This window comes from Canis lupus, chromosome 11 (genome assembly GCF_003254725.2).
Source record: "Canis lupus dingo isolate Sandy chromosome 11, ASM325472v2, whole genome shotgun sequence".
NCBI lineage: Eukaryota > Metazoa > Chordata > Mammalia > Carnivora > Canidae > Canis > Canis lupus.
This window is the reverse complement of record NC_064253.1, coordinates 63,326,429-63,351,882: the sequence shown is the minus strand read 5'-3', so window position 1 is coordinate 63,351,882 and position 25,454 is coordinate 63,326,429. Positions and strand designations below refer to the sequence as shown.

At 41.7% G+C, this 25,454-nt stretch overlaps 1 long non-coding RNA gene across 4 annotated transcripts in view; it reads left to right on the top strand.

Moving 5' to 3' along the window:
• The window catches only part of LOC112650158 (uncharacterized), a 97,852-nt gene extending 80,389 nt beyond the window's left edge, over positions 1-17,463 (top strand). For 3 of the 4 annotated variants that reach the window (XR_007414128.1, XR_007414129.1, XR_007414127.1), the window contains exons 3-5: positions 6,366-6,862; positions 8,742-8,844; positions 16,817-17,463. This is a non-coding gene — a long non-coding RNA (uncharacterized LOC112650158). The remainder of the gene's footprint in view (positions 1-6,365; positions 6,863-8,741; positions 8,845-16,816) is intronic. The other variant, XR_003130004.3, reaches the window with a different exon arrangement.
• The last annotated feature ends 7,991 nt before the right edge of the window (positions 17,464-25,454 follow it).

Below are 25,454 nucleotides of genomic sequence, written 5' to 3'. Positions count from 1 at the left end.
TAACCAATCCTTAGGTACTCAATAGGCAAACAGGCCTAGAAAGCAATGGCTTAGGTGGATTATACCCAAAGGAAGGGTTGAGCTCGTTCACTCTTAATCCTCAATTGTACAGCTGAGGATGCTGAGGCTTGGATATGGTAGTGGCTAATATAAAATCACAAAACAAATTGGTAGCAAGTTCTAGGCTGGGACTCAGACTCTTTCATCTCCTTGTAGGCTTCTTTTCATGTAAGATTTGTGATTGATTGGCTGTGGGGGGTGATGAGAACACCCTGGAGATAGCCCCCATGCTTCTGGCTGTAATGATCAAGGAAGAAGAAAAAGAAGTAAGTGAGACTATTGTATTTGACAGGTTAACTCATGCAGCTACTGAGGTATTAGTTTTTATTGTCAAGCTATGTTTCAATGGTGATGTTTCAGTGGAGTCTTTAGGATAGCCATATTGTAATGCTTTGAAGACGAATGGGAATTGAGCCAGTAGAGACAATTAGTGTTTGTTACACTGTCAATATAGTTGATGAAGGGAAAAACCAAGAAGTAAAGTGGGAACTGGAAGGGGAAATGAAAAGTTTGTTTGTTGGTTGGTTTTTAAGGATCTCTAAGACTTACGCATATTTGTAGGCTGAGGGGAAGAAGCCAGAGTGGAGGAAATTGAGAACGAGTATTAGAGGGGATGGATGGCTGATGGAGCACAGTCTTGGAAGTTGAGGGTGAAGAAATCTGGTCCACAGGGGAATGGACTAGTTTTGGAGGTAAGGAGAAGGATATGTGAGCAAGGGAAATGAGAAAGCATGAATGCTCTTATATTTAAATTTAGAGGAGGAGGGGCATATGGTACCAGTGTTGAAAACCTTTCATATTCTCTATGAAGTAGGAACTATTCATTGATAAATTGGGTTGGACTTTAGTAAGTTTTGCATCACTCATAGATGAATCAAGATCAGACAACACATTCACATAAGAACATAAAGATAAGGAATTATATATGAGTTAGACCAATCACCATTTGTCTTTTGGAAGTGAAGCGTGAACAGAAGGGATAATGCCTGGCTTTTCTAATAGTTTGGTCTCATTTGGGAACAGTAGTGGGTAGTTGGTCTTTAGCCAGGAGGCTTGTGGATGTGTACACATAACTGATGTTTTTGCATGCTTGCTAAACCTACCAGAAAACTGCCTCCTTCCAGATCGTTACCATTCCCTGATCAATCCTGAGTTCCTAATCTGGGTAGACCACTGTGGTGTATTCCAACTCTCTTCCCACCCTCTACTGAAATGCAGCCACCTCTGAGATGTAGCGTGAAACTGCTTATGACAGAGCCAGGAAATTGTCTCCTTCTGGAAAGGATGAGGCTGATGAAACTAGTGTTTCTAGGCTGGAATCTCTGTCTCCCTTAGGACTGAGAAGAGGATGGACTTCCAGTTGTCCTTTTATGAGCCCTCTGCCCACTGTCTCACAACTGCAGCCTCATGTTACAAGGTGTCTGTCTTATCTGTGGAGCTCATAAAATCTGGATGTTGCAGTAGAAAGAGTTTTAGTTTGGAGACAGATGTGCCTGTGTTTAAGTCCTGGCTCCATCATGAATGACCTGAGCTTCTAGTGGAGACTCATTTGACTTGCATGCTTGTCAGTAAAAGGAGATGATGGTATCTACCTTGGTTACCACAAAGGTTCATTGAGTGGATTACATAGATCAGTAAATGTAAAAATAAAGTGCTTTTCTTAAGCAGTGGGGGAAGGAGCAGTTCTTTATTGACCACTATTGGTGTGCCAGATGTCACACTGGGCACTTCACTTTTATGGTCATGTTTCATCTTGTGGAAAACTCTTATTGGAACTCTTACTGGGTTAGCTTTATTAACCCAACTGATAGATGATGAAATGTATCCAAGGGTAGGGTAATCTTTTGTCATTTTTACTTGGGACAGTCCTGGGTCATAGCTATTGTTTCAGAATAATCATTAATAAACCTTTTCTTCACTCAGAAATTTGGAATATGATATTCTGTGGTCACCCTGTAGGAGGGTAAGAGCCTTGGTCAGGTAATATTCTGCCTTTCATCCTTTGCAGGTGTAGGTGGGAAGGATTTCCTTGGCACAGTTTTTCATGTTCTAGCTCTGCCCTGCAACCAGATTATACTCTTCTGCCTCAAAAGCACGAGAGAGAGATTCCCTGCTAATCTGCTGAGCCCAGCTTGGGATACCCTTAGCAAGGCCAGTTCATCTAAGAATAAGGATCAAGAAATTAAACTATTGTAGGAGAGAACCACTGGTTAGACATTTGCTGGATTCATTCATTCAGTCATCAATCCATCCATCCATCCATCCATCCATCCATTCATCCACATATTCATCTTATTTTTGACTGCTTACTATTGGCAAGGTTCAGTGGCAGATACGAGAGTGGGAGGATAAGAAGCTGAACACCACACAAATCCTGTCATCAAGAAGCTTGTTGGGGTAGGGGTGTGGGGTGGGGTGTTAGGAGGTAGGGCATGCATGGCTCGCTCAATCGATAGAGGATGCAACTCTTAATCTCAGAGTTGAGAGTTCAAGCCCCACATTAGGTATAGAGCTTACTTAAGAATTAAATTAAATTAAAAAAATTAAAAGGAAAAGAGATATTGGTACGTTAACTAACTGAAATTTAAATGAAAACTTGGGAGGAGGGGAAGCAGCAGCTCGAGTTCCAAAGGGCAGATGTAATGCATTGAGATGCCAGGCTGAAAGTGCAGAGTTTAAGGGACTTGTCAGGGGATGCATTACTGGGATTTGGCGAGAAAGACTGCTTCCTGCTTATAATAATTTGGATAAATTTCTTATAGGAGGCAGCCTTAGGACTAACTTTGGTAGGATAGGAGCCCACACACAACAGGGAAAAGGCTGTCAGATGGATCACTGAAAGCAAGGAGGATATCTTAAAATTAGGTGCTAGGAGCAGTTCAATTTTATTAAAGAGTATATAAGAGGAAGTGAGTGGAAAGTAAGGTGAGAATATTTGGTTGGTTTTACATCATGGTTGCATGCATACTGAACTAAGAAAACCTTACATTTTAATCTGTTTATAGAAGTTATACATATAAGATAAATTAATTAATTTATCTTTTTTTTTGTAGCAGGAGAGTGAAATGATCAAATCTGGTAGTTGAGTGGAGGTCCCCCTCAGCGGAGACCAAAGGCATGGAGAGTATTGTTGAGTATTTTGTCTCAATAAGAAAAATCTATCTATAAAAAGATAATAGTAAAATTAATCCCAATTTACTATTTCACAAGGTATTACAATTTTTGTTTATATACACAAGGACCATGGAATATGGGGCATGGCATTGTTGAGTATAATGACGTGACCCAGGAAATATTATGGAGCTGTAAATGGGGATCTTTTTCAGTTTAGACTCTGAGTAGGAGAAAAAAGGGGATTAAGCTCCCACACATCATCCATAGTGTGGAGAGCACTATTGAGGGCAGATATGGCAGCTGCTATAAGGAACAAGAATATAGAATTCTCAGGTCAGAGAGACTCAGAGCTGGCTAGTGCTTCACCCAGCCATTCTGATTAACAAGCTGAGCAGTGGTTCTCAAAAACTTTGCTTGCCATCAACAGTAAAAACATAAAAATAGTCAAAATGGCAACAGTGTAGTTGGTTTCTCAAGAACCAAACAGCAAGGATAAAACCCAATAGCATTTCTATACATCTGTTAAAACAAGAGGAGAGGCAACTGAAGACCATATTTAACCTAAGACCCCAGTGATAAAGCTCTGGGAACAATGCATTCTTTCTGAAAATTGCTAGAATTCCAGCCATTGGAGATTGTACACATACAGTAAGAGCTTTGTGTTTTGTAGAAATAGCGAGACTTCTTTGGTGAGCATTGAATTGAAGAGTTGAGTACATTTTAGCAATGTATTCATTTTTAAATTCAATTTTAGTAATCTTCCATAGCTCAGTAACTGATAAGTAGTCCTTAGTTATACGTGGATATGAAAATCTGTGGAATAGTTTAATATTTGCCAAGTAGAAACAGTTCATTCATTGCTCATTAGGGGCCACTTTGGAGTGAAACATGCTTCCAGCATTTTTTTTTTTAAAGCAATTTAGGGGGAACTGTGGTCGTCATAGAAATCAATTGTAAAGACTCAATAATTTGATCAAGAGTATTAGCAATAAGACTTGGAAATGAGAGTCCTAGAGATTAAAAAACACTCCTCCAACCCAAGTCAAATCATGTGAGTGAACACAGTCAGTGTCAGCCAAACAGTTGACAGGGAGAGCATCTAGACCTGCAGGGCAAGGTAATCTAGAAACTGTTGGTTCCCCTGTAACCAGTCTGGGTGAGGGTCCCTCCAGCCCTATGTAAAGGCCTTGGGGACTGAAATCAGGACCTACTATATGCCCCATGAGACAGCAACCAAATGTAGCTCATTTCAGAGCATAGGCTTGGCCATACTCAACAAATATCTTGCCATCTTCATAAAACTATAATTGAAACAAAACAAAACAATTCTGCTCTTGTAATACAGTAGAAGTCCTCTTATCAGCTATGATTGGGACCAACAGTTGGTTGGTGTTTTTGAAAAGTTGGTTAAAGCGGGGATAAGATGATACACATATACCATACACATTTTATTTTAATGTAGACAACATACATGTACATGCCTTTGCCAGTCTTTTGATGTCAGGCCAAAGCTTTTGGATGGGGGCAGGGACGGTTCACCGACTGTAGTCAATTGTCTTTCATAAACCACAGCCATGATGCACAATCTACAATTGCACTTCTGTTTTTTTTTTTTTTTAACGTGGAGTCAGAACTTAAGAACATTCATGAAGCAACATAGGCATAAAATCCTTCTTTACTTTTATGATTTTTACCCCAATTATTGTCATCTCACCAACACCTATTTCCAAAGCCATTTACTTAGTGACTCATCCTTATTGAATCTTTTCAAAGTATTCAAATTATTTCTCATAAAAGCAACTCTTTATGCATTCATATTTTATTAAATTCCTCAAATTATTAAATTATGTCATTTTACTGGTAAGTACAATTGGCATAAACACACTTGGATGCAAACCCAAATGACTCTTGGTAAGCCAGCAACAGACTTGACAGAGTGTTTTTTTGGGGGGGGTGTAACCTGCTATCTGTTCTGTGTGCTTTGGGTGTCTGTCCATATGCTTTGCAGAAAGACTAGAGAGTGTGATTAACTTAGCAAGAAGGTTCAATGGAGGGCATGGGTACACAGGTTCCTGTACTTGTTACCTTCCTCTTCCTAAAACCTTAAAGATCCTAGTGCCTGGAGTGGACAACCCAGACAAATACCCTTTCCTATTTTACTGAAATCTGGGAATGAGTAGTATTCCTGTCTGGGTGAGTGGCATGTTATAAACATTGTGATTTTTTTAACTGCTAAATGGAAAGTTTCTTGAGGTCTTCATATTCTTTTAATACCTGTAGGTCTTGGCTGCAGGCTTTTTAAATTGTAGGTGTTTGGCCTGTGTTGGTTTGATGATTGAGTGACTTCCAAACACCTCCCATTTAAAAGTAAATTTTCAACTTTTTTTTAATCCCTTTAAAAATTGGAGCAATGACCAAATTATCCCCATGTTAGAGGTGAAATAACAGGCTGAAGTGTTGAGGGATTTAGCCGTGATCACCGGGCAGGATAAGTGGAGAATGTGGGAATGCGTTCAGTTTTCCTTGCCACACCAGTTATGCTACAGCAGTGCCTGTCAGTAGCAAAAGTCTCACGTGGCCTACCCCAGCTTTGAGCCTGACACTGTCACTCACTAACTGTGTGACTATGGGCAAACCACATGCTAGACAGTGTTTCTGAGCTTCACCATATCTATGTGGGAGCTAGGAATAAGACTCACCTAACGGAGTGTTACGAGGACTACGTGGCAGACTGTAGGCAAAGCGCTCAGCATACTGCTTCCACACAGAGTTGATGCTTAATAAAGGGTAGTGGTTTTTTTTTTGTAATTAATAAATAATAGTGTTTCAGTGCTGATCTAAAAGGAAAGGACTTTATACTAACAGTGACTATCAAGCTTCTCTGACTTCTGTGCTTCAGTGGACTGTTGTCCTGTTCCTTTACTTTCTCAGGTCATTCTGGAGTTGTGCTGTTGTTGACTGAACTGAGCATAAATTTCCTTCATTTCTGTACATTGCAAAGAGCTGGAACATTTCTTTATTTTTCAGCTGCTGGAGCCTTCTCGGTGGCTCCTGGCAGGTCTGCAAGCATGATAATGCCTACTGGAAAAATGAGGTTCATCTGTAGCCTGGAAAGGTTTAGGTTGAAGTAGTTGTGATGAGTAGAGACTGCAGCTCAATTAAACTTAACTTTGCTATTTATGTTTTTCTAGGGCATTGTGAAAATAGAAACCCAAAATATTGTGCAATGAGAAAATACAAGCATGAAGCTGAAGCAGGAAGTTAAAGACAATGAAAACACCAGCTCTAGCCCCATCCCTGGGAAAACAAACAAGCAACAAGCATATCAACCACCACTGAAAAGCTTTAGAGTATACCCAAGAGAAATGTTTGCTTATGGGCAAAGCCCAGACTCATCAGAACCATACATCAGGCCCTTTGTGATTTGGCCCCACCTGCTCATTTCTCATGATTAAGCCCTCCCTCCTCACTCCTTCCTTCCCAAGTATCTGGTGCAACAACCAAACCAAACCATTATCCTAAAAACCCGATGTGTGCTTTCAAGCTTCCATGAAGTTGTGACTTCTCTTCCAAAGGCTCCTTCTCCCTATTTCTATCTGGTGAACACCTCTCACTCTTCAAATGACATCTTCACCCTGCATCTTTTCATAAACACCATCGCCTTGACCCTCAAATATTTCAATGAAAAGTTAGTCATCACATGGTTATCAATAGCTTATTATATATATACTCATAATCATACTCAGCATACTCTATTATTTGTCATCTTCCTCCTCCTTCTCCTCTTCTTTCTTTCTCCTCTCCTTTTTCTTCTTCTAATATCTCTTTTTGTTCTAACTGTGCTGTGTGGTAGCGACCACTGTGTGGCTCTTTAGGTTTAAATCTAAATTAATTAAAATGAAATAAAATTTCCATTCCCCAGTCACATTTCAAATGTTCAGTAGTGACATTTGGCTAGTAGCTACGGTGTTGGATAGTGAAGATATTGAATATTTCCATTATTGCACAAAGTTCCATTGATTGAAGCTGTGCTGGAGTATAAGCTCCTTGAAGGCTGGGACTATGTCAAAATTACTCCTCTATCTGCAGAAACTAGCCACTTGTCTGGAGGTTAATGAAGGCTTGAGAGAATGAATGAAACTTAGTTAAGATTGTGGACTCTGATAAATAGGTTTGAATTCTCAGGCTTTTTAAATTTTATTTTAAAGGTTTTATTTATTTGAAAGAGAAAGAGAGCATGTCCGAGCAGGGGGAATGGCAGAGGGAAAGGGACAAGCAGACTCCACACTGAGCATGGAGCTTGATGTAGGGCTCCATCTCAGGACCCTGCGATCATGACCTGAGCCAAAGCCAAGAGTTGGATGCTTAACTGACTGAGCCACCCAGCCGCTCCTCCCAGTGCCTAGGCTTTTCAAAAAAAAAAAAAAAAAAGCCAACTTTTATTCTTTTCCAGTGTCTAAAAATGTATCAAATGTACAAATTTCCAGGATAGAAGCAGGAAAAGATAGTTTTGATTGGCTTTTGCATTCCTACTTTAAGAATACTTCGTAAGTGCATTTCCCAAAGGTGATAGAATCTTGAACAAAATAGTGACTGGAAGGGAAAATAAAGGCAGGTTTTTACCTTAGATGGATGTCATTTATAATCCCACATCTGTTCTGAGAGGCTCGTTTGTGGGGAAAAGCTTTTGAAATCCCGAAACCTTGTTTTGACAGTTGGTCACTGAGGTGGCTGAGTTTATCTTTGCCAAAATTCTCTTAATTTTTGAGGGAAGTAAAATATGCCTCCATTCTCTAAAGGAAGCCAAACATTAAATGAATTCATCCTAAGCTTTTGAGACAAGGGCTTTAGAATCCTTTGCAGAGGTAGTGAGATTAGGATCAATGTGTAGCATATGCTATCATTAAGAATCAGTTTCCATGCCAACTCATGTTAAGACATTTAAAAATATTGCTTCTCTTTCCAAGATGACGCTAAAGTCATGGGACTTAGAAAGATCACATAGCTTTCTAGGGTCCTAGAGCTAATTAGCCATCGATTCTGGCTGGAACCCCAGTCTTCTAGCTTCAATCTCAGAGCTATTTTCATTATGCAAAAATTTTCTAACTCACCTGGTTCACCTGGACTCTCGTTAAAAATAGCCAGACTTACTGAATCAAAATCTATAGATTGGGAGTCTGAGAATTTGTATTTTTACCAAGTGCCCAAGGTGGTTTACTATACGTTAAAATAGAATGTGTCAATTCCCTATGAGGTTAAAATGCCATTTTAACATATGAGGATCTTCTGCAAAAGATCTTACTATTTAATCATCTGGGATTTAGAGTTGGGTCTGGTTATTTCACCCAGGTTCAAAGTCGCAGACTTTTTTAAAAGGGATATTGAGGTCATTTATTCTTATTCTCACTGCATACAGGAATTCTTACTATAGCATCCTTGGCAGAGGGTCAAGTAACTATTAATTGATTAGCTCCATTACTCTCTGGGGGAATTCTTCTGTTCCTCTTATCAGAAAGCACTTTTTTTTCCTCCTCAACTAAACTCTACCTCCATCTTGGTCTGGTTAGGACTTCCAAGGCAACAAGGAATGTGATTCAGTGTCCTAAGGAGTTGGATGTCCTGGCTGGAGGGACCTTAGACATCTCATGGTTGAATTTTCCTATTGTTCAGGTAAGGAAATAGACATACACTTTTCCACATTCATTTAACAAATTTTTATTGTGCACTTAATCTTTGGCAAGCCCCATACCATGTACTAGGGACAAAGGAAGAAACGTGGACCTGGATGGACATTGCTGTCCTAGAGGTTACAGCCTGTGAGGAAGACAGACACACACTGGTCACACTGTCACAGCAGCATGTCATTTATCAACACATTGGTACATGCTATGGAGGGAAAAAGAGTGGACAGTGGAGATGTCTAACAGGGGCCTATCTGATCTGGGGGGTCAGGGAAAGCATCCCAGTGAAGCAGTCCCTGGGAAGGTCACAAGAGTAGAGAGCTGGTGAGGGAAGGGAGGAGCCATTCAGGCTGAAAAAACGAAAGGCTGGAGCTCAGGGAACAGTGGGGGTGGGGGTGAAGGTGGGATGAAACTAGAGTGGGGGCCAGGGGTCTTGTGTGCCATGGGAAGGATTTGGTCTTCTTTGGAAGGACAGATGGGGCACCGTGATAAGCTTGTGTTTTTAAGGCTCAGTCTGGTCCATTCTTGGATCGGAGGCCAGTCTGAATGGGTATCGACACCAGTGATGAATTAAGAACTTACTGCACAAGTTTGGGAGAGAGGACTAGAGTTTTGATAATGAAGATGGTCAGATTTGCAATATAGTCAGGGGTGAAAGAAGTAAAATTTGGGGACACTAGGGGGTGGCTGAGTGGTTGAGTGTGTCTGCCTTTGGCTCAGGTCATGATGCTAGGATCCTGAGATCCAGTCCCTCATCAGGCTGCCTACAGGGAGCCTGCCTATGTCTCTACCTCTCTCTCTGTTTTTCATGAATAAATAAATAAAACAAAGAAGTAAAACTTATAGATCGGCTCTCTGGGGTAAGAGAGGGTTTTAAGAAAGGAGTGGTCAAGAGATCCAGATAGGGGGGGAAATGACTTGTCATTGACCACATAGCTAGCTAATTGCAAAGCAGAATAGAGACGCCAAGACCAATGATCCTAAAGTCAGGACGTGGGTCAGGATGCCACAGTGTGAAAGGACTGTGACAGTAGGCACCCAGCTTTGAACACTAGCCATGCAACTGAGAAGCTCTGTGATTTCCAGTAGTTTCCTCATCTCTTTGAGATGGAGATGAGGATGATAAACATCTGGGGGTGGGGACTTGTAGGGAATTAAATGGATGTTTCTGAAGTAGCTAGTAGGGTGCCTTATACATACCAGACACCCAAATAGTAACCTACCCGTGGTTATTGTTTGTATTGTTAACAGCTTTTAGGTCTTCTTTGAGTTTTCTTCAGGCCTATTTTCTTCACTTCTTTTTCATATGTCATGATTTCTGGAAACCTTTCACTTCCCCCAAATACTAATAGAACATAGTCTTTGGATCGTACACATTCCACTGGGATTCAGTTATACAATATTAAAACCTTGTGATGCTTGCAATAAGTAGATTAAATATGATACTGAATTGTGTAGTAGTTGCATATCATGTAGACTCTGCCTCCAATGACCAGAAAACACTTCCTAAGCTGCTGTCTAGCTCAGCCTTGAAGGGTGAATAGTTTCCAGTTGGAGAAGAAGCAGAAGATAGATGGTGGTAATGACCGCCAAGATGGTGGTGAGGCATTTTTATTAAGGAGGAATACCAAGTAGTAAAACACAGAGGCACGAGAAAGCCTCTCCTTTCTTGAGGCCCTGCAGGAAGTTTAGCATGTTTGAACTGAAGATTTCTTAATGTCTCAACGGCACAATGTGTCCCTGAAAAGATAGACAGGGACTGGACTATAGAAGAGTGTGTTTGTCAAGCTAATATCTTGAACTGTATTCTGTAGACAGCTGGGAGACACTGAAACCTTTAAAGTCGAGTGACATAATCAGAGTTGTATTTAAAGGAGGTTTTTCAAGAGATTAAGTTTGTATTTTTTTTCTCTAGTGAGTCATTGTGAGTAGTTCCTCTAGAAGGATTGGTATTAGAATTACTAGGGAAATATTATTTAGAAGGAGGTAGCCTCCCTCACAAGGCTGTCTAGGAATAAGGAATAGAATATGATTCTGAGTGTTTTTGAGTATTTCCTAGGAAAGACTGCCTAGTCCCTTGGTTGATCTCTGGGAAAGAAAGGGAATGATGGATATGGGTCCCTATGGTGATAGATGCAGGAGCTAGTACTAACCAGTGCAGACAGAGCTCAGACAATGAACTTCGGACATAAACATGTGACCACACTTGTGCCCACTTTGTGGAAAAGCACACACAGGATGCACGTATCTGCCAAGACCAGGATCGTCTGATTATATTTCCCAGCCATCTAGAAAGAACAGAATGTGATCTTCTAACTGCTCATAGTATCTGAAAGAAGGCATGTTTATCCCACTTGATTTCCTCTCTTGAAACGGAATTTATTTAACTAACTTAAAAATAAGAGTCTTAAGAAAGTGGGTATTTTTTTTTTTTTGGTGATGTGTGTGTGTGTGTGTGTTTGTGTTTATATAATGAGCGTTCTTTATCTGGTTTTGTTCTTTCCTGAGCACCAGAATCTTGATGATCATAGCCAGGTGTGTTCTGTTCAAGTATCTGTATATAAATGATATTCAGAGGGGTGCTTTATGAAGAAGACAAAAAGATTTGTTGACAGTGACTTAACCTTCATTCTGAAATAAGGACAGTTCATAAATACACAGTACGATCAATATACTTCAAAGAACCCGGAGGTTCAATATGCATTTGATTCTTTTGCCCTGAAGTTGCTTAGGAGATCATTCTGGTTTCATCTGCATTTCCCTCCAACATGCCCCAGACTGGTTAGTTTCACCCTTTCTGATCTGTACCATTTGGATTTGCAGTTATTTTATCTTTTTTAAAAAAGTTTTTATTTAAATTCCAGTTAGTTAACATACAGTGTAATATTAGTTTCAGGTGTATAACATAGTGATTCCACAATTCCATACAACACCCGGTGTTCATCACAACAAGAGCACTCCTTAATCCCCATCACCTATTTAACCCATCCTCCCCTCCCTTTTATCTTGTTAACCTTGAATGTCTTCATGCTTTTGTCTTTCTACCCTCAATTTTTTTTTTCGTTTGGTGGCTGGATTCTCTGTTTCAATCACATTGAGGTTTTAAAATTCCTTTGGTTAAACTATTCTCTCTCTCTCTCTCTGTGGAGCTGGAACTGAATATATATATTCTCCCATTTGTACGACACCTTGACAGTTTCTCCATAATACTTTAAGCATCCCCTAGACTATGTGAACTTACGAACACTATTTTCAAATTACTTCATTACAAATTTAGGGTAGGATATACTTTTGTTCATGTTTAGTATTGATTCAGGGGTCCCACTGAACTCAGTAAATTATTTTCATGAATTGGGTATAACCACCCATGTCTCCGATCTTGAAGTTCTGGAACTAGTTCACTGCCTTATTTGTTTAGGAACTTACCCAAAGTTTCTTTTATGCATAGTTTAACATTTCTTTTTAAGTAGCAATGCTGGATTTGGCATTTTCTAGATAAATTATATTTGGTGGTAAAGGGCATTGCTTAAAATTTGTGAGCAAAGGATATTTTTTGGGACATTCAGCAAGCTTGAATTTTGTTGTTTGTAGAAATTAACCTTTGAGAAGCATCCTGGTAAGGGTGGCCAAATACCCTATGAGTGTTGGCAGCAATATTTTGGAATTTTTTTCCTCATTTCCATTTGCTTTCTCTATGATCCATTGTCTTTAGCCTTTAACTCTTGCTGTTCATTATCTCACGCATACACTTTTATTTTTTTATTTTTATTTTATTTTAATTTTTTTTTTACTCATACACTTTTAGATTTGATGCTTATATATGGTCTATGATTATCAGGTGTGATTCACAAATTTGGGCATATGTTCTTTCTGGGGTTCTTCCTTATTTCCATCTCTTCTATAGTTTATAGTCCTCAGCCAGTCCCTCTAGAATCTAGTTTCTGGGCATCTAATCCCAATTTTGGGAGTAGAAGGGATTAACTAACATAGGATTTAAGAAAAAGAAATTTGGAAATTTGGTCAGTGAAGGATGGGTATTTGAAACAAATGGGGGGAATATTTGAATTGAGATGAAATAAAACGCAAAAATCTAAAAATATTGGTTGACAATAACCTTCAGTTAACTGAAAGATCAATTAACCAGACTTTCCGTCCCTCAAACATTTCCATTAACTTTGAAAAAATTCTAAACAAAATCATTAAAAAAACAAAACAGATGGATGAGGTCTGGGACTTCAAAAGAGGCAAAGTTTAATACAAGATTTTAATAGGACCCACCTGACAAAACAAAGACAGGACTTGAATGTGTACTGTTGGAAATAAAGAGACAAAGAAATAGAGGCACACAATACAATGTCTATTGGGCTGCAAGAGCTTAAACTAACCTCTAATGCAATTTATAAAGCACCAAAGCATGCACAGGACCCAGAAGACCTGCTTGGAATTAACTTCTGATGTTGCTGACTTCAAAGGCAATCAAGGATATAGACCCCAACGAGGCAAATCTTCCTATAATAATACAGGAGGCATATTTCATGGCCAAGGAACCAGGAAAAGAGTTCATTGCTATAGATCAGACAAGAAAAATGAAGTATTTTTCTGCATTGGGGAAAGACAGTTTTCCAAATGACTTGCCAGATCCTAAAGCAGCTCTTTCAAACCCCATTTGCTGAACCTGAGGGTTAGAGGCCATAGAAAGAAGATGATGTCATTGCCAAATGTCAGCAGCCAAACTACCTGGATTTTTACTCTTTTCTCACTGTTAGCAAACTTTAGGGTTTAACCAGTTATTGCACAGTTGACTGACTACCAGACGTAATGGAACCTCAGTGGGTAGAAAAATTCAGGCTGTTGTTGACCTATTGTTGGAATCATAACCGGACCATAGGAGTGACCCCAAATGTATTACCTAAAAATAATTTATGCTTGCTTCCCTCTGGGCTAGACTTAACAGCCAAAGGTATTCAATCTGGTAGCAGGGCGTAACAGCAAATAGTGATTTTACTAGTTCATGGGCACAGCCATGGCTATGGGTGCTCTGTTGATTTGGGGATAGGACATCAGCCAACTAACTGCTTAGCAAGGAAGCAGGGACCAGTCTCCAGGAATATCGTGCCCACCAAAATTAGACAGGGCATCAAGGCCACTGACTACTACCTATAGTGTTAAGAGGGCTCTGCTCTATAACAGTCAATATGCACTAAAGATTGGGACCCAGGCAAGAAGCTTGGTCATTTAAGCTTAATAACTGTGTAATAAATGTGATAGAGATCATCCTGTAGGTGCATTATAGTATTGGCCTAGGCAGCAACTTAATTTCTGAACTTCCTGAATGTGCTAATATACTGGCTGCCCCATTAAGCCCTGGCTCAGGGACCAAGTGGTAGAAGTCTCCTTGGAGGCTGTAGCAGAATGAGGCTCAGAGGAGGGGCTGACCCAGTCCTAGATTTGGAACAAAGAAACTTAGACGAGCTGGGCTGCTCTGCAGCCATCTGGACCTCAAACAGAATTCAGAGGTACTGACCACATACTCTGCTTTTTAAACCTTCATAGCACTCGTGGCTCAAACTAAGAAAGACATAAGCAAGTTGTTGAGCAGGATATTCTCTATTTGTCTCTTGGATTATGTCGGTTTGTCTCTTCTCCACCCTGCTCTCTATCTAGGGAGGTTGAATGCAATGGACACCAACCTAGCTCCTTTGCCCTCTGTGTGCTCGCTGGCTTCTGCTGTTGGCAAGCCAGGGCAGTCAGAGAGCAGGTGGAAAGAGAGGGTAGGCTGGCTCCCTCCCAACTGGGACGTGGTTTGGGAGTGGCTGCCTTCCTCACCCAAGGCCACATCCCCTGTCAGGTGGCTCTTCCTTCTCTGCAGATCTAACTGGGTTCTGGTAGCTCCAGAACCCCACCCTTTGCTTATTTAAGCCTGACTAGTAGTGGCTTCCCTACTGCTTCTTGGCTCCACTCCTTTTTGCCTCATCATCTTTGTTGAGTGGGTTTAAAGGAAACCCACCAATGCTTTCATAAATATTCTTTTCATAAAACTCCTTTTGCATCTGCCATCCTGTCTGGCTCCAACTAATACAGGAGCATAGCCAGATTTACGTAGTGGGATTTTTTTTTTTGTTGTTTTGTTATTTGTACTGACAAAAAACTGGAAACAAACCAAATTTCCATTGCTGAAAAATTGGCTCAATTATTTATGATACAAGGCATTATTTAGCCAATAAAATATGTTATTAAAATATTTAATATCATGGGACAATACTCAATACATTGTGCTAAAGAGAAAAATAGATATAAAAATGGTATGTACAGAATGGTGTCATACACCCCCCAATACATATGTTTGTAATGAGTAGAAATTAACAGAAAATACAGCCAATTATTAGAAGTGGTTATCTCTGGTATGATTGAAGGTGATTTTTGTTTTCTTGTTGCTCCTTTTGCATTTGCCAAACATGACACAATGGACATATATTACTGTATAATCAGAAGAAACATTCTAAAAAACAAAATACAGCAACCTGTGATCTGGAAGGATGTTCATCACTTGTGGACATTCTCTCATATTTTGAGGGTTGCCATAGGCATATCTGGTATATGGCCAGGTGACCTGTTACTGTTGATAAAGGTCATCAGTCTTTTATACAAAGTGTCTGAATGGATGTCCCTTATCCTACCAAATCTCATGGAGTTGTGTTACGTTTTTTATAATGTTGACTTTGTTTAGCCCTTTAAAGATCAGGTTAGTCTGTGTCACGTGTCTGAAATTTTCCAGGGAGGACGCTTGCTCCAACTCAGAAGCCTTTGTGCTGTGGTACAAAGGCATAGACTTACTACGTCTGATGACAAATGCATATATAACAACAAAGAAGCAGGAATCAAGCAACACATTCACATATGAAAGCAGAGAAGAGTAATTATCGTCTCTAATTTTTGGCTGTAATCTTTCTGTTGCTGCTGTTACTAATCAGTTGTCTGTGGGACTGGGATGCCCCGCCCCCCCCCGGAAATGGCCAGTAGGTGTCTCAAGTTCAGCAGGTCTTATATTAAACTCATTAATTTTTGTTTCCTTCTGTCCATGCTGCTCTTCCCCTGTCATGGTGAATGTTACTATTACCAACCAAGTCACAGTGCATTCAGGATGATGCGTAAAGTTAAAAATTCAAATCTGATTACTTAAATTCCAAGATCAGCTCACAATATGATCTACCAAGCTATTGGAATAGACCTTCGAAGACTTGGAATTCAGCTTGTCCCCTTCTTAGGTGGCTCAGCAGCCTCAAGATATCATGAAAATATCTATGATGAGAAGATGGCATCCTGAAACTTGTGGGCTAAGGATATCAGTGTGGGCTTCTGTCGTGCTATGAAACCCCATGGGAATCACATTAAAAAAAAAGAAGGATCACATTTTTCTTAAATTACATTATTATTGATCCCATCGGTTCTTTGTTTTAAACTGATATTGTCTTTGGTCCAAGAAGAAAGATTCCCAAGGAGTTAAGTGAACCCCGAGTGAGACTGAAACATGTGTTTTCCTTCATTGAAATGGACATAAATAATCTCCTGTTACTTTATGGTTTTGTGTTTTCATTAATGAATGTCAGGCATCTATTAGTGTTCATATGGGTGATGCCTTTTCTTCTTCGCATCTTTCTTCTCACCGTGGCCACTGTTTTGCCTCCTAGAAGATCGTTGTGCTGCCTTGAAACTCTCTACTAGGACTTCCTTGGGCCCCTTTAAGCCTCCTCCAGGTCCTGCATTGGAATTCACACTTTGTTGCTTTCCAAGTGAGGCTCATCTATAACATTTTAATGAGTGGGGCAATTACTCATGTGCATGAGAAAATCTCTTATAATGCTCGCTTGAGTCCTGTCCAAGTTTGAGGTAAGAGATAATTGTGCCTCTGGTTGGGAACTCCATACTCTGTTTATGGTATTTGGGCTTTGTTTGTCTTTCAGTAACTGTGCGATTTCCCTCCCTCCTTGCCGACTTTTATGGAAATGATCTTCCTGCTGCCTGAAGTGTGTCACTCTGCATCTTGCCAAGAAGAAAACCTCTCCATAGAGAAAATGACCCATCTCTTCCCCTCTGCAACCATCTGACTTAATTATGCACTGCGCTTGGCCCCTGGAGAGCCCAGCGAAGAACACGAGGAAGTCCTGGCTTGATCGCCAAGCCCTAGGGTCTTTGTCAATTATCATCTGGCACCCACGAGTCTGGCCAAATTTACAGGCATGTCTGTCTCTCAAAACATGTCAGGCCTGAAGAGTGATTCACTTTTTTTTTTTTTTTTGGAGCCGCTATAAGTAGAACAATCTTTTCCATTAAAACTCACTTTACTGTCTTCTCAACACCCCAGAGCCTCTTGAACACACCTTCCACTCCACGTGTGATGCCTGGGAGACTGCAGTTGAATAACATTACTCCTTTCCCAGGACTCATGGCATGTATGGAGGCGTTGCCGTCTAGAGGAAAGGACACGGGCTTCGCAGGTAGGCAGAGGTGGATTTGAGAGGCCCATTCTTCTCTCAACTAACTATGATCCCTTAAGACAACCATTTACCTCTCTGAGCCTACATATTCTTACCAGTGCAATGGAAATAATACTATCTACCTCATAGAGGCAAAATTAAGATCATGCATTCAAAAGTAATTTGAACATTAAAACAATCAAAATATTAACAAATTTAATGAATAAGAGAAGCAGCAATCATTGACCATAGTCTTTATCCTTGCCCACTCTGCTCTCTAAGGGAAAAAGAAAATAGCTTTGTTGACATCTCTTTTTATTAAGATTTCGTACCATAGAATTCAAGGATCCCATCAAAGGCATGTTTTCCTAACAAGTTTTAAGGCCCAGATTTGCAGGGCTATACAAAAATATCATACCTACTGAGATGCTTCTTTTGACCCTGACCTCCAGTATTTCAAACAAACAGGTGATTTCCCCACGCTATTTTGAATGTTTCTTATCTTCCTGAGGGGGCAGTAGCATCAGTCTGTTCATGCCCGTGCCCGTCATACTCCTTTGGGATTATTTGCCAGTCTTTCCCATTAGGCTTTAAGATAAGACGGGGTCTGGCCTTCATTCGTTGCAGTACCCCCAGGTCCCAGTGCAGAGGCTAGTGCACAGGAGGAGGTCCGGGTGTGACGTTGGAGGAGGGAAGAAGGAAGGAAGAAAAAGCAAGAGAAAAAGGAAAGGAAGGAAGAAACCCAGACTCGATATTCTTAGAAGTATAATCAAGGGACACTTGTAACTCTCTATGGAAGCAGTCATACTGGGAAAACCTATTATTACAACCTGGCTCCAAGCGTTGTTTTCATATCTGGGGAGGAAATACATTATTTGTGTTCTGGATTAGCACCATCAATCTGGTCTCTCCGTTCCTGTCCCAGATGTCCCCTGGAGTTGTGTGGGCAGAACGAGGAGGTCCCTGGTTTGAATTGGTAACTGAAAGCTCATGAATGTTTTCCTGCTCAGAGCCAGCGACTTGGAGCTGCTGCGGAGGAGATGGGGCTGGCGAGCCCTCCAAGTCAGGATTCTTGGGCTTTTGGCTTACTCTCAGCACCGCATGTAGCTGCCTGTATCTTGGGAAGACTCTGGGAATTGGAAGGTGGCAGCCAAACAATGCTCTAAATGGGTTCAAATATCCAAAAATATATATATTATTACATCAATCAGGAATTCTGTTCAAATTTGACGTCAAATATCTGTTTTTGATGCATTTCCCCACGGAAAAAAAGAGTTGAGTCGTTTGTCTTGATTTTTGTACATCCCACAGAGGCCATTTCTTCCTGCCTCATTAAATAATCTTTGCTAAAATTTGCAGCTGGCCCAGACACAAGATGGTGACAGCAAAAGAGCACAGGTTTTGGTGTCAGAGGAACTAGATTTTAACTCCAGCTCTGCCACTTACTGGCTGTGTGACTCTAAACAACCTACTAAACTACTCTGAGGCTTAGTTCTTTTCTCTTCAAGGTAGGGGTGATAATACCTACTTTTCTAGCTTGTTGTGAGGTTTAAATCGTTTGCTGTCCATAACGCATAGTGTCTGGCCCACAATAAATCCTCAACATGTGTTTGGAGGGGCTGAGGATAATGATGATTTCTTTGCTATCTTTTAAAGGCTACAGATGGGAATGCCTGGGTGGCTCAGCCGGTTAAGCATCTGCCATCGATTCAGGTTATGGTCCTGGGGTCCTGGGATCAAGCCCCACATTGGGCTCTCTTGGTTGGCAGGGAGTCTGCTTCTCTGTCTCCATCTCCCTCTGCCCCTGCCCCCTGCTTGTGTGCCTTCTCTCTCTCCCTTCCTTTATCTCTCTCTCTCTCAAATAAGTAAATAAAGTCTTTTTTTAAAAAACTATTTAAAAAAATGAAGGCTACAGGTGGCCTAGAGAATTGGCGTGGGCTGCGAGTTTCTAATCCTTGGGGAGAGGTAGACAATAATGCCAGCTATGCCAGAAACGTGTGGAGCTTCTCCAAATGGCTCACAATCCCAGCAGCTTCAAATGGACTGTAGATTTGTTGGCTAACGGATATAATCCTATAATGTTTTGTAAACACATGCACACCAATCATGATGGTTTCTCTTTTCCCCCCAAATGGAAACAAACAAACAAAAAATAAGCTCGAAATATCTCCAACCTGATAAGTAACCCAACCAAGTGTTTTTGAGTTCCCTCCCAACCCTGATCCACACACACTTATTTTATTCATTGGTAGGACCAGAGAGCAGAAACTTTTAGGCCACCTTCTTTCTAAAGCTAACTTGTCTGTTGAACTGACTGATAGCCTCAGGTCTAGACAGGGCAGGCACAGGGGACCTGTTTACTCTCAGGGCTGGACCCTTTGAGCATTGCTCATTGAGTCAGAGCTGAGGCAGCTGGTGTCTCTCTAGGGTCGGTGGTTCTCAACTGGGGCAGTATTGCCCACCACCCCACCTCCCTGCCCCCAGGGAACACTTAACATGGTCTGGAGACATTTTGGGTTGTCATAACTGGTAGAGGGTGGGGTCCATGCACATAGTGTATAGAGGCCAGGGACACTGCTAAACATCCTAGAATAGAAAGGATGGACACCCCCAGCAGAGCATTACTCAACCCAAAGTGCTAGTATTGCTGAGGTTGAGAAACCCTGCTCTAGAGAAAAGGAACTGGAGGTAACACTGTCAAAGAAACCCCTGAAAATACACACAAAATTTGCATGTATATAGATTTCAGGGAGTCTGAAGCTTTGATGAGATTCTCAAAGAGTGAGAATGGTTCAGAAGCCCGCCCTAATGCGAGCGAATGGCTCCGAGGTCGGCTGAACTTGATTGTAACCAAATGGATGGTGTCACATTCGTGTGCACCTCAAGAGGTGGTGGTCAGCATGGGACATAGGAAAACTGAGTCAGGGAGGCAAACTTGGGCTCTCATCAGAGGAGTCAGGAATCTGTGCTCTGACAAGCAAACAACTGTTGACAATCTTCCTGCCAGATCGGTATCTACGGTAGACACCAACATCTGTACCTGTCAGAGCCTCATGTTATTAAATGTTCAAATCATGTTAACTAGTCTGGCTGTGGCTCTGTGCTCAATAGGGATTTTAATTTCTCTTCAATCTAGATTTGTTGACGTTGTTACTATAAATTCATTACCAGGCCCCTAGGGGGAGGGGGGTGGGTATTATTAATTTGTATCCACATTGCTTACCTGCCGTGGTGTTTATAGTCCATAATTGTGTGCTATAGTGAGCAAAAGAATTGAACTAATTTTGTCAACACAAGCATGCTACTCCACATTACAGGGATGTTTCTTCTTATAAATGGACTTACTGTTTTTTTTTTTTTTTAAGATTTTATTTATTTATTCATGAGAGAGAGAGAGAGAGAGAGGCAGAGACCCAGGCAGAGGGAGAAGCAGGCTCCATGCAGGGAGCCCGATGTGGGACTCGATCCCGGGTCTCCAGGATTAGGCCTTGGACTGAAGGCAGGCACTAAACCACTGAGCCACCCCGGCATCCTGACATATTGGTTTTTAGGCTTAGGCTTCAAGCTTCTATAAGCTCAGCTAGTATGATTTGTCCTTCCCAAATCTGACTGCCTTTAGGACAATGCAAGATAGAGTTTCAGAGTCTGTAGGCCTGGGAGGAGACAGGTATGTTGTGTATACATAGTCATGTAGGACATCTTGGGAGAGGGAGAGTCAGTTAGCATTTTCCTGGTAACACCCTTAAACTCTATATGCCTTTATTCAGCCTTAATACTGGATACCAAAGGGAGACTCAATTAGGCTGATATGCTAATTCTCAGATTGTTTACTCTCAGATCTGCTCCTGGCTCCTCCTCTGCTCAGCCCCATGTTATAGAGAGGCTGCCCCTGAAGTCTGTGTTTCCCAGGCTTGCATGCAAGTTGGTTTGTGGCTGGGTTTGACCACTGGAAAGTACTAGTAGGAAATTGGAAAGTGGACAGAAGGGAAAATCTAGGGGATTTCTCCCCATCTAAGCATTGTGCAACATCTCTAACAGTGGTAATATTCCCTCCATGGTTTTTGGAGGATCCAGGTTTTGTGAAGATGATAGCTTATATGATTTTGGGGGATCCTTTTAAGGAAAAAAAAAGTTAGATCCAGAACTTTGAGGAGGGTAAGGAGCCCCAAAGCATGAGGCTCATTAGCTTTATGATAAATCTGCCCCTGCCAAGGCTCAAACTTCTACTAGGTGACTGGCCCCTGGTCTGCCATTGTTATTCTAGCCTGGAAATGGTACCATCATCCTGCTTTCCTCACCATCATCTGCTTAAATGTCTCAATTTCTCCACCATTCGGATCATTAAGCAATCAATTATTTTAATTGAATTATGTCTGTATTAAGTAGAGTGATTTCTTGTTTCTTCTGGTTGGATTTTGAATGATAAAACAAGTTAAAGTAAAAATAAATAACTTTGGTGAAATTATTTTTGCTATCTATCATATATAATGAGACCTTTTTTTTTTCTTGATGAGGATAAAAAACCAGTTAGGAGCAGCTCAATGCTATAGAAAGTTAAGGTGGGGGCATTCATCTCTCCTAAAAATTTTGGGATACTTTGGTGGATTTTCCATAATTGCTCTGTAGTTGATCAACAGCTCTTGATCCTCAAATAATCCGAGAAGACCATTTTGATTTTGGAAAACAGGGCTAGATAGCTGGGAGTGCTGACAGCCTGAAGATTCCCTCATTTCTCCATGTGCTTGTTGAGCACCCAGTACAGCTCAGGCTGTTGGGCATCTAGCCACTAAGGAACAGTTGTAGCCACTGAGGAGTTTATGATCTAGTAGGAGAGACAGACCCCAAATGTATGTTCTCACTATATTGTAGTATTAGATGCCGTGCTAAGGAGACGGTGTGGCAGGGGGTGCAGTGAGGGTTTTTGCTCTGAAGTAAGTCTTTGTGCTTTATAAAGATGGCAATGAGGAGGAAATTCTGCAAAGACAAAAGGAGCAAGCAGGAAGACTGGTTATGAAGTGAAGGCAAAAGCCCAGGCAAGAGTTTTTGGCCAGGAGCTGGGACATTTAGGAAGGAAGGAAAGAACTGATACAGCTCAGTACAGTGGGGTAAAATAGAAGGAGTCAAGAGTGTCTGAGCCTTTTACCTTGGGTGGAGGGGATGATGATGCCACCAACAAGGCAGCAAATATTGGAAGATGAGCAGGTTTTGATGGGGAAGTCGGAAGTTTGGATTTGAACAGCTGTGTTTGAGGCCAGCATAGGACAAGCAGGTCCTACAGGGATTCCATGAGGGGGCTGGCTTTGCTGTTTTAGATGAGAAAGAGAGAGAGATAGAGATGAGCTAGAGTTAAGGCAAATTATATATTCTTATGGAAGTAGGAAGCATCTGGAACCATGGTGGGCTGCTGTGTAATCTTCTAGGAAGAGAGTTCTGGAAAAAGTCCATATCTTCTAGTTAAGAGAGTTATGGAAAAAGAAGAGGCCCTGGGGAAAAACTCAGAAAGCGTACAGCCAGAGATGGGCAGAGGAAGAGAAGTCAGTCATTGTGAACTGGGGTGGTGGGGAGAAGGTGGGCAGGAGAGTGGGAGGAATGGCAGGAGGTCAAGAGAAGGACAGCTTTCCAGGAGGGCCAAGTAGGGTGAGACCCTGTTGGATTTGGAAAGGTCACTAGTGACTTGGCCAGAACATTTCAGTCTTACGGGGAATGAAGAAAGGGATTTCCAGAGGCGGAAGGGTGACTACCAGGTGAGATGCAGCAGTGGGTGTGGGCTACTTTGAGCAACATGCAGTGGTAGGTGGAAGGAGAGAGTTGATGTCTGAACCGGGGACATGAGAAGTTTCCAGAGTGTTTGCAAATGAGAGAATGAGAGTCAGAAGATAGGAGGAGACATAATAGTTGGCAATGAGCTGTATCTTCATCCATGAATGCCCTTACTTTCCAAGCAAGAGGTTTGGAGCAGGAATCTCAGTCCTGCTGGGAATATCCGAATATCTGTGATCATGAGCCATGATTCTAGAACCTAAACTGTTCCTGGATGGTAAATTAGCTGCATTAATTGTGGAAGCTGTGTTCAGAGCTTTGGGCCATGAGGCTGGTGCTTTTGCTATCTAGAAGAAGTAGTTTAGCCTTTAGGTGAGATAGGAAGTAGAAGAGTGATGCGCAGGTGCTTAAAACAAATACTGAGGCCTCCACTCTGCATCATAACTACCCTCCTAGGGAGACAGAGATTGTCAAAACGTCTCTGGGTCTGGTAGATTCTGGGCCTGGTAGATTCTGCCTGGAAGCTGGGCACCGGGCCAGTGCAGCTTGTCAAACCAGGTTACATGGGAATGTGCCCAGGGCTGCTGAGAATCCGCAGCTCTGATCAGTGTGTATGGGCTTGTTAGACTTAGGCTGGTTTTTGCTTTCCTTCAAAGGGACACCTGAGCCTCTCGTGTAGGTAACAACTCTGGGTTCGTCCCCACTGCTCTGTTTGCTTTGGTTACTGGCGCTCAGCAGCAGTGGCCTCTGTTTCAGTGAATGGATCTTTTCTGAGGATATTCTTGGCAAAGGGCTTTTCCACTGTAATAATGGTGGCTACTACTTAAAGAAGAGCCGCTCTGTGCCCCTTGCTCTGCCAGGGACCTTGTGTTCATCTAGCTCATGGCCCACCAACCAGGGTGGTGTTGGGATTGCTATCTTACGCATGAGGAGAGTTGGACTCCATGAAGTTCATGGAGTTTGCTGGTGTTTCCCAACTGATAAGTTGTAGAACTGGGGTTCTTGTTGTTCTTTCTCCCTCTGAGCTCGCCATTCTGTGCTATTGCACTCCCTCTTGGTACTGTGTCCTGATTCTTCAGTGGGTGTCCACCTACCTGGTGCTAAACCGTCCCCACAGTAGCCCACGTGGAAAGTTATTAGGCCACATGACTTACTCCTCTATTGTTGTTTTCAGAATAGATAGAAGTTCCACACAAAAATAGCAGTAAAACTCCTCCCAACTTGCCTCCTTGCCTCCAACAATCTGCCTTCACAGTGCCCCAGAAAGAGCTCTGTTAAAGTCCATGTCACTCCAATGTCTGAAAGCTCTCAAGGGCTCCCCACGGCTGTTGGACAAAGGCCAACCTCCTTGCCTTGGCCCACAGGGCGGCCCTTTATGACTTGGCTCTTGCCCACATCTCTGGTTGTATCCTCCACAGTCTTTGTCTCCAGACGACTCACTGTTTTTTCAAGCAAGAGGCTGAACAGGTTCCCGTGCCCCTTTACCTCTCTGAGCCTTTGCTCAAGATATTCCTTTTGCTTGACATGTTGTTACTCTCTTCTCTGCTTGGTACCCCAAATCTCAAGTCTTTCTTTTTTTTTTAAGATTTTATTTATTTATCTGAGATAGAGCGAATGTGAGAGAGCATGCACAACCTGCGGTGGGGGCAGAGGCAGAGGGAGAAGCAGATTCCCTGCTGAGCAGGGAGTCAGACCCTGGGATCGTGACGTGAGCTGAAGGCAGATGCTTAACCAACTGAGCCACCCAGCCTCCCCCAAATGGCACCTCTTCTGTGACACTGTCTCTGACTGCCCCGGATAGACTTGTTCTAGAATATTCCATTGTGAATTTTCCTTAATTACATGTCTGACTTCTCTAAAGTTGGTGAGCAAGAGGTCTGTATCACTGCTCTGCTTGAGGTCAGCTTTGGGCCTGACATGCAGCTTGGAACTCAATAAAGGTATTCCATTGGGATTCATGTATTTGCACTTGGCATTGAGTTTGATGATCTGGCGGGGGGGGGGGGGTTCCATCTTCATTATGATGTTTAAAACTGAAAGTAGAGGGAGACGACTGGCATGGAGAGGGAGTACTCTCTAACCTTTAAGTTAGACTAGATTTAACCTATTCATGAGGAACTATACTACCTTTTCTATTTCTCTTCTAACTCCAAAGATGCCTTAGGTACTATGTTGAGAAAGTTTTATACAGGGAGCACCTGAAGAAAGACTACAGGTACTTAATTATATGACTTTAATTAATTCTTTAATATTAGAGTTGATCATTGTGCTCATGGAAGTAGGGCCCCAGTATCATGTCTCCCTTCCCTCTTGAATCTTATCATGGTGTTGCACATGTATCACATCAGATAGCTTACTCTGTATT